Consider the following 7,822-nt stretch of genomic DNA (forward strand, 5'->3'; position numbering starts at 1 on the left):
AAGCTGGGGCCAAGGTCTGAAGGTGTGTCCCCAGAGTTCCGGAGTAACCACAAGGTTAAGAAGGAGAAGGCCCTGGGTTGTCTTGTATTTTAATTTTAATTTTAATTTTAATTTATATTATATTATATTATATTATATTATATTATTTATTTTATTATTTGCTTTTTTGAGGTGGGAGGACCTAGGAGAGGAATGGAAACTTGATCAAGAGTTAAAAGTTCCCTTGGGTTAATTCGTGCTGGCAGCAGGAATTTTATAACAGGCCGGTAGCATGCAGTGCTCAACCACAACTTCTAAAATGGCCCTGGATAACGTAGCAGGAAACTGCTAAATGATTAAAGTTTAATTTTGGCCAGTAATATTTTCAACCTTTAGAGCAAGAATCCTAACCAGCCCTCCCTACATTAATCATGAGTCTGCCCCACTTAGGGTACTAGGTTTGCGGCTGTAGACTCTAGGTTTCACCCACCTTTATAAATGATGTATTATCAAAGTGTACAGATGCTACACTCTTGAGTTGTGAAGCAGCGCACACCTGTCATTTTTCTGTGGCTGACCAGCATGCAAATCTCTTTTCTCTTTGGGGGACTCCCCGACTGCATGCAAGTTAGGACCTTCTTTCCCAATATAGAAGCCCCATGGGACAGATATGGCGTATCTCTTTGTGCTTTGTTCTCTCATGCTTTGCAAATATTATGATTTTTTTTTAACAAGTTGAAGGTTTGTGGGCACCTGGCGTCAAGCAAGTCTATGGGTGCCATCTTTCCAACAACAGTTGCTTATTTCACGTCCCTGTGTCTCAGTTTGGCAATTCTTGCAATGGTCAAACTCTTCCATTATTTTATCTCTTACAGTGATCTGTGATCACTGTGTACAACTCATTGAAAGCTCACATGATGGTTAGCATTTTTTAACAATAAAGCATTTTTAAAGTAAGGTATGTACTTTTTTTTTTAGTTGTAATGCTATTGCACACTTAATAGACTATGGTACAGCGTAAACATAACTTTTATGTGCCCTGGGAAACAAAAAACCTTATTTGATTCACTTTATTGTGATACTCATTTTAATGTAGGAGCCTGGAACCCAAACCTGTAGTATCTATGAGGTGTGCCTATATTTGGCTGGGAGGTATGGCCCAGCTTGGCCAATCATATGCTCCATTTGGGGCTTTGAATTTTGAACAAAAAGAACAAAAACAAAAGGATAAGGTACTGTTCACCCTGGTAGTGGGGTACCCAAGAGGCAAGCAGCATTCAGCAGTGGAGAGGGTGGTGGCGGTGGAGTGGGGGTGAAACCCACTGGTTTTGTGGTACCTGAAATTCTTAGACTCCTCTTCTGCTTCCATTGACCAGAGGTTATTTGTGTTGTTTACATCCAAGAACCCTGACTCATGTGCATGAAAATCAACAACAACAACAACAAACCAGAAAGTCTTGGCTTGGTCATTTCCCTTTCCAAATCTGGAATGATTGTCATGTCACTTGAAGCCTTCAGACACTGTTAGCCAGTGGTCCTTCCTCACCAAGGGGAACTGAGCCTAGAGGCCTTGGTGACAAGTGTGGGCAGCCAGTTCTCGAGTATGAATGGGGATGATTGGCAGACACACCTGCTTACATAAAACCAGCAAATCACCAACACTTCAAATTGAGACTTTGTTTCTCCTTCATCGAAACGATTTCCAGTACTGGCAGAGAAGAGAAAAATTGGGCAGATTTCAACATCATCTCCTTTCGTACATGTTATATTCTGGTGCAAATGTTCGTGACGGTGTCTCAATAGGAAGCAGAGGAAAATAAGAAGAGAACTGACAGCCAGTGTTATCTGCTGCATGCCTTGGAATCAACTCAAGGCACTCGATTATGATTTCATGGAATCATGCCACATTGTCACTGGAAGGAACCTCAAGAGTCATTTGTTCGGTGTTAATTGAGTATCTACTGTAGGCCAGACACTATTTTAGACACTGAGAATTCAATGGTTGGTAGAAGGGCTTCTGCCTTCAGGGAGCTCTCAGTTGTGTGACGGAGACAAAGAAGTAAACAGTGGGAGACGGCCCCAATTTCACAAGTGAGCTCAAGCCCAGGAATTGCAAGGAAAACTGTAGCAGAACTGAAAGCAGAATTGAGGCCTCTTGGCTTTCCATTTTCTCAAGAGAAACGTTTACCAGGTAAACTTAAGAGGGAGCCAGGGTGACAGGGCCAAGCTTTGGAGCAGCTTATACGTACACAAAAATAAATCACACACACACGCAAGCACGCACGCATGCACACTTGTGCATGATAAATTCCATTTTGGACCTCCAAGGCTTGAACATCGGCCCATCAGGGGTGGCACAAGCAGACTTTAACCATTCTGATGACTATGTCATTCCTTGACCCCAGAGGTGATCAGATTAAGCCTCCAAATGCAAGATGTGATTACCCATCTCTGCTCTGTAATCGGCTGGCCACGTCTGTTATCAGTTGCAGCAAAACCTTCGTATCCCAAGGGGAAAACACCTGCCCCGCTGCATACAGTTCTCTCCCTGATGACTCCCCATGGCCATCCCCTCCTGGCTGCAGAGACTCTTCCACATGTCTCAGCTCCCGCTGTGGCTGCGCATCACTCATGACTGTGCCTCCGCTAAGATTCCAGTGCTTCCGGGACAGAGTCACCTTGTTTCAGTTCAACTGGATGCATGTTCTTCATGGGTGGAAGAGTTTCCTGGCAGGGAAGAAATGACATCACTGATAATATCTAACATTTCCTATGCGCTTCCTAAAGAGCCAGACTGCCAAGTACCTTCCTTATGCTTTCTCACTTCTTACACAACCCTGTGAGGATGTGGACCCTGGCAGCAGACAATCCTGGGCCCTCCACTTCGTACTTTAGTGATAGGCCTCTTTTTTTTTTTTTTTTTTTTTTTTAATATGCCTCTTTTCTTATCTGCAAAATGGGAAGAGCAAGAGTGTTTATTAGATGTGATTGTTTTGAGATGAGATGATAAAAAAAAAATGTTTAAAAAAAAAGCACTGAGCACAGAGGCTGGACCCGTGGTGATCACATAATAAATGCCAGCTGCCGCTCTTACCTACACCATTGAGGCAACAGGTCTACGGAAGTTAAGTAACTTGCCCAAGGAGAGTCAAGATGATGAACCACAGTACCCGCCTTCAGGTAGTTTGGAGTCTTCTTGAGGTTCTTTTTTTTTTTTTTTTAATTTCTTTTTATTGGAGTTTAATTTGCCAACATATAGCATAACACCCAGTGCTCATCCCATCAATCCCCCCTCTTGAGGTTCTTAAACACTAATGAATGCGGTAACTCTGGATGAATGTGAGAAGCCCTTGAAGTGAGAGACAGAACCTGTGGACAATATTTCCGGGTCCTTTTTTTCTTTTTAATTATTTTTAAATCTGAAAAAAAGAAATTCAAGTATTACCATATCAAAGGCATATAGAGAAGAGTTGGTCTTTTTCGCCCCTGACTTTAAGTTCAAAGGAACCCCTTTGTGTCTTTCTACGCAAATTCAAGCATGCATGCATAGAGCATTTTATATATACGTGTGTGTATGCTTATTCATGTATAGTATATTTAAAGAAGCTATTTACAAAATCCTTTTAATCCCTCCTTAAAAATCCCAAATAGTCCATTTTTTTCAATATGATCTGTACCTTGTGTTTGTTTTTTTTCACTTGATAGTGTATTATGGAGGTTGAGCTACATCATTATATCAAGATTGATTACAATCTTTTAAAATGGTTGCACGGTATTCCACTGTATGGGTATATAATGATTGATTTAACCAACCCTTTATTGATGAATATTTAGGTTGTTTCTAGGGTTTTTTTTTTCTTCACTACGAATCAATGAACAACCTTGTATATGTGTTTTTGTAAATATGCACACATGTATTTGTTGGAGAACTTCCTAGAAGTGTGATTACTGGACCTAAGGTTGCGCACATAAATCTGTGATGGATATTGCCAAATTATCCTCCGGAGAAGTTGTGTCAATGTATGCTCCTTCCATAATGTATATGAGCTTGTTCAGTCTATTATTTCTTAGTTGCATTGGGCAAACAACCCTGAGTAACTAGTGTTGCTTCTTTTTGCTTCTTTATATTTACTAGTTAGATTGAGCGCTATGTTAATGAGGCCAAGGTCATGAATTTGTCTACTAAGTAGTTAATGACCTTTGCTGGCTCTTTCATCAAGGTTAGTCCTTTCCATGGTCTGTGAATCCCAACAGGGACTAGAGGAGAAAATGGACAGAGAGGCAATATTCTTGACCATTTCTGGATTTAAAGACGGTAACTTCCCAATGGTGAATTATCGACAGCCTTACATCTTTAAAAATGATAATATTGCTCTGTTTCCTCAGCTTCATTATTTGTAGCAAAATATATCTATATTTAGTATAATGCTCTAAACAATTTGGAGAAAGAGGACTTACATTTATAAACAATCCTTATTGCGCAGAAATTGTTTTTCCTAAACTGTTAGCCCCTTGGTGGCATAGACCATGGATGTTCAGTGTGATATTCCCAGAGGCTGTCATTATGGCAAATGCGAGGTATTCAGTGGGCATTGAGTGAAAAGATAATGGGAGACTGAGAGGATTTGGGGGGTTTGGATAGTGATCACAGTAAATATTCAGTGTTTCGTCGAGTTTGCATTTCATTCATTCAGAGTGCACGTCAGCTTGTGTTGTTAGGTGCACAGAACAGGTACATATTCTGAGTTGTGTGACCCTGGAGTCTAAGAAAGATGACAATGTAAATCCTCATTTAATTGCCTTTGTCGTTTTTCTTTGATCTAAATTAAAAGTTAAATTACCATTTTTAAGTAACGTTCATGTTTTCCTCATCCAATTCCTGTATTCCTCTTTACAGTCATTATTACTATTATTATTGTTTTTATCTCTGTCAGGTCTGATTTACAGAAAAGTCGGGCCTTTTCAGTAACTGCATCACAAAGTCACTTGAAAGGAGCTTTGTGAATGGTCAGGAATGCTGTTGGCTTTTCTGAATGTCAGCACATTAAACCCAGGATCCCAGCTTCTGGAAACCTGTCACATCTGATATACTTGAAAAGGCTTTCGCCCAGAGCTCATTGGCAATGAGAGATATGGATTAGCAAACCGTCTGCGGAAGGCCCAGATGTTTGCACGGAGCTGCTTTCACCGAAACCAGAGCAGCTTCTAATCACCCCGCGTGCTTGCGTGATTTTGTATGTGGAGGGCCCTGGGCCACGCTGGTGTCTTCAGCTTCATGGGGGTGCATGTGGGGGTGGGGGCAATGCAAGCCAGGCAGGGGTTGCCCTCAAAGTGAAATCGGAACCAGGATCAGGAAAGAGGGACTAGGAAGAGGAAGCTTTGCTGGGAATTCGGGTCCCTGTAGGAAGCATCGGAACCACCACCGTGTCACTGCAAGTACAAGCCTAGGGCTGCAGGCTCGGTCCCTCGGTCCCTCTCCCACACCCACGTGCACACCCATTTCATCTAGGAGCAGAAATCAAGAAAAAGCCAGTCTGGGGGAGGAAAGGAAGTGATTCAGAGCATTTGGCAATCATCCCCAGCGCTAAGTGGATTCACAGGAATTCCTCGGAGCAAGATATTGGGTGTGTGTGGTTCAACTGCCCTTTGACTCCAGAGCCCTTTGTCCAAATGTGACAAAATACCAGCGGAGAGTGACAGGAGCTGCGGCATCACCCGGGGTCAGGCCTAGGGGATGGTGTGAATTCTTCCTGACAGAGGCAGAGGGTCCTGTTGTCCAGTGTTCAAGGCGTTTTGCAGCCTTAATTAGTCCGTCCCCGCACCTCGGTGGGGAGATAGGTCAGCGTTATTTTCATCCCAGGTCTACAGCTGAGAAACTAGCACACAGATGGTGACGGCTCCAGAATTTCTATCTGGGGGAGCCTTCGGGGCAACAGCTGGCCAGAGGGGATGGGGTGGACGGTGGTAGGAACCTGCCCTGAAGTCCTGTTTGCAAGACATTTGATGTACAACCGAGAAAACCCCAAACATGCGCAACCTCCACCCGGCACCCCCATTGCCCATGGGGACCCCTGTGACTCTACCAGTGGAGGATTCTCCTAGGAACAGGGGTGGTGGCATCGGGTCGGGGTTCAGGTTGCCCGACCTGTCCCGTTAGAGCCCCCCAATTCACAGCCCGTGAGCCCACCTCCTGCACAGCCTCGCGGGACTCTGGGGTGGAAAAGAAGCCTGGAGATGATCCAGGCCCATGCCCCGGCCTAAAGGGGATGCAAAGCAAATGTCAAAAAAGGAGCATCATTCATCACGCTGGGTGCCCTGTGCCTGAGACCTGGGAGTTTCCTATGCAGAAACTGTACCCCAAGAATCTGAGCATGTGTGTTTTTTTGGAGGGGCAGTTGGGCCTCATTTATTATTATTATTTTTAAAGATTTTATTTATTCATGAGAGACATAGAGAGAGAGGGGGGCAGAGACACAGGCAGAGGGAGAAGCAGGCTCCATGCAGGGAGCACAATGTGGGACTCAATCCCGGGTCTCCAGGATGACACCCTGGGCCAAAGGTGGCGCTAAACCCCTGAGCTACCGGGGTTTGGGCCTCATTTCTGTTCATTTTAATAACACACGTAGGGCACGCAGTAAAAATAAATCACTTCGTTTGAACAGGGCTAGTCATAATTCCATAGTAAAAGCCATAAACAGAATTTGGCAACGAAAGGAGCAAAGTCCACAAGGGAGACACGGTGACCGATTGGCTGAAGGCTTTGTTGCTCCTTGGTGCTGAGGGAACAGAAATAGGTTTCTTTTCAGATCAACTGCAGTTATTGGTAGCGTTACTGTTTTAAGAATAGAAGTTCACAACTTCCCAGGCAGGCCTGGTTCTCCAGGGAAGTCCTGTGATTTGTTTCCCACCCAACTGTGTTTCCTGGGCCCCCAGGGGCCCCTGTTGAGCATTATCTTTGGTGACGAGTGATAATCCTGCGCGCAGATCCATCTGGTTCGTGTTGGCATGATCTGCGTTCCCTTTCCCAGGCCACCTTCCCTACGCGGCCTTCCCCAGGGTTGCCACTCGGTTGACGTTGCGGAGGCCCTGACACACAGGCGGTGCACCTCAGATGGCCCGGGCTGGCCTACGTCACGAACAGCCTTGCCCGAATTCAACCCACGTTTTGACTCCATGCAATAGAAAGAGCTGAACGTTTTTGCCCCAAAAAAAAGTGGGATTTAAAAAAAAAAAACAAACAATCTGTCTAGTTCATTCTGCAGCTTTGTCGCTCTGCGACGCAGGGCCTGCCTCGACTCCGTAAGCCACAGCTGATTGTGTTCAAGGCCCCAGCACCCCTCGTGCTCAGGGCTCTGGGGAGAGCTCCAGGGAGGGCAGGGTCGCTCTGGGTGGACCTCCCGATGGCTGAGAATGCCAGAGAGGACCCATTTCTGCGCCTGCTGCTGCTTTCACCTTCCTGAGATGCTTGGACCTGAGCAGCCCATGGGAACCTCTCAGTGTGTGGCCGTGCGGCTTTGTGGCCTCTGTGCCTGGTGTGGGCCACATCCTTCGGCTTTGCTCCTGTGAGAGTCAGGGACAAGGTGTCATGTCACGACTGCTATTTTATCCCTTCTCCTCCCCTGCCCAAACCCACAGAGCCTAATCGGTACCCAACAAGCTTTATTACAGACTTGGCTTTCTCAGTGACAACTTAATGAAAAGGGACCTTAAGTCCCCTTCTTGCTTCTCTCCATCCATTCCTTTGACTTGGACTCCACCCCGTAGGAACTCACTCCGACAAATGGTACGGTTGGCCTTGGCTCTCTCCGGCCCTGGCCTGTAGAGATCTGGAAATAATTGACTC

General features: G+C 45.1%; 1 long non-coding RNA gene across 1 annotated transcript in view; it reads left to right on the forward strand.

Moving 5' to 3' along the window:
- The window catches only part of LOC140599287 (uncharacterized), a 9,384-nt gene extending 4,555 nt beyond the window's left edge, over window positions 1–4,829 (forward strand). Inside the window, exon 3 of the long non-coding RNA XR_012001984.1 lies at window positions 1,356–4,829. This is a non-coding gene — a long non-coding RNA (uncharacterized lncRNA). The remainder of the gene's footprint in view (window positions 1–1,355) is intronic.
- Window positions 4,830–7,822: the final 2,993 nt, after the last annotated feature.

The sequence above is a fragment of the Vulpes vulpes genome, chromosome 6, assembly GCF_048418805.1.
Source record: "Vulpes vulpes isolate BD-2025 chromosome 6, VulVul3, whole genome shotgun sequence".
NCBI lineage: Eukaryota > Metazoa > Chordata > Mammalia > Carnivora > Canidae > Vulpes > Vulpes vulpes.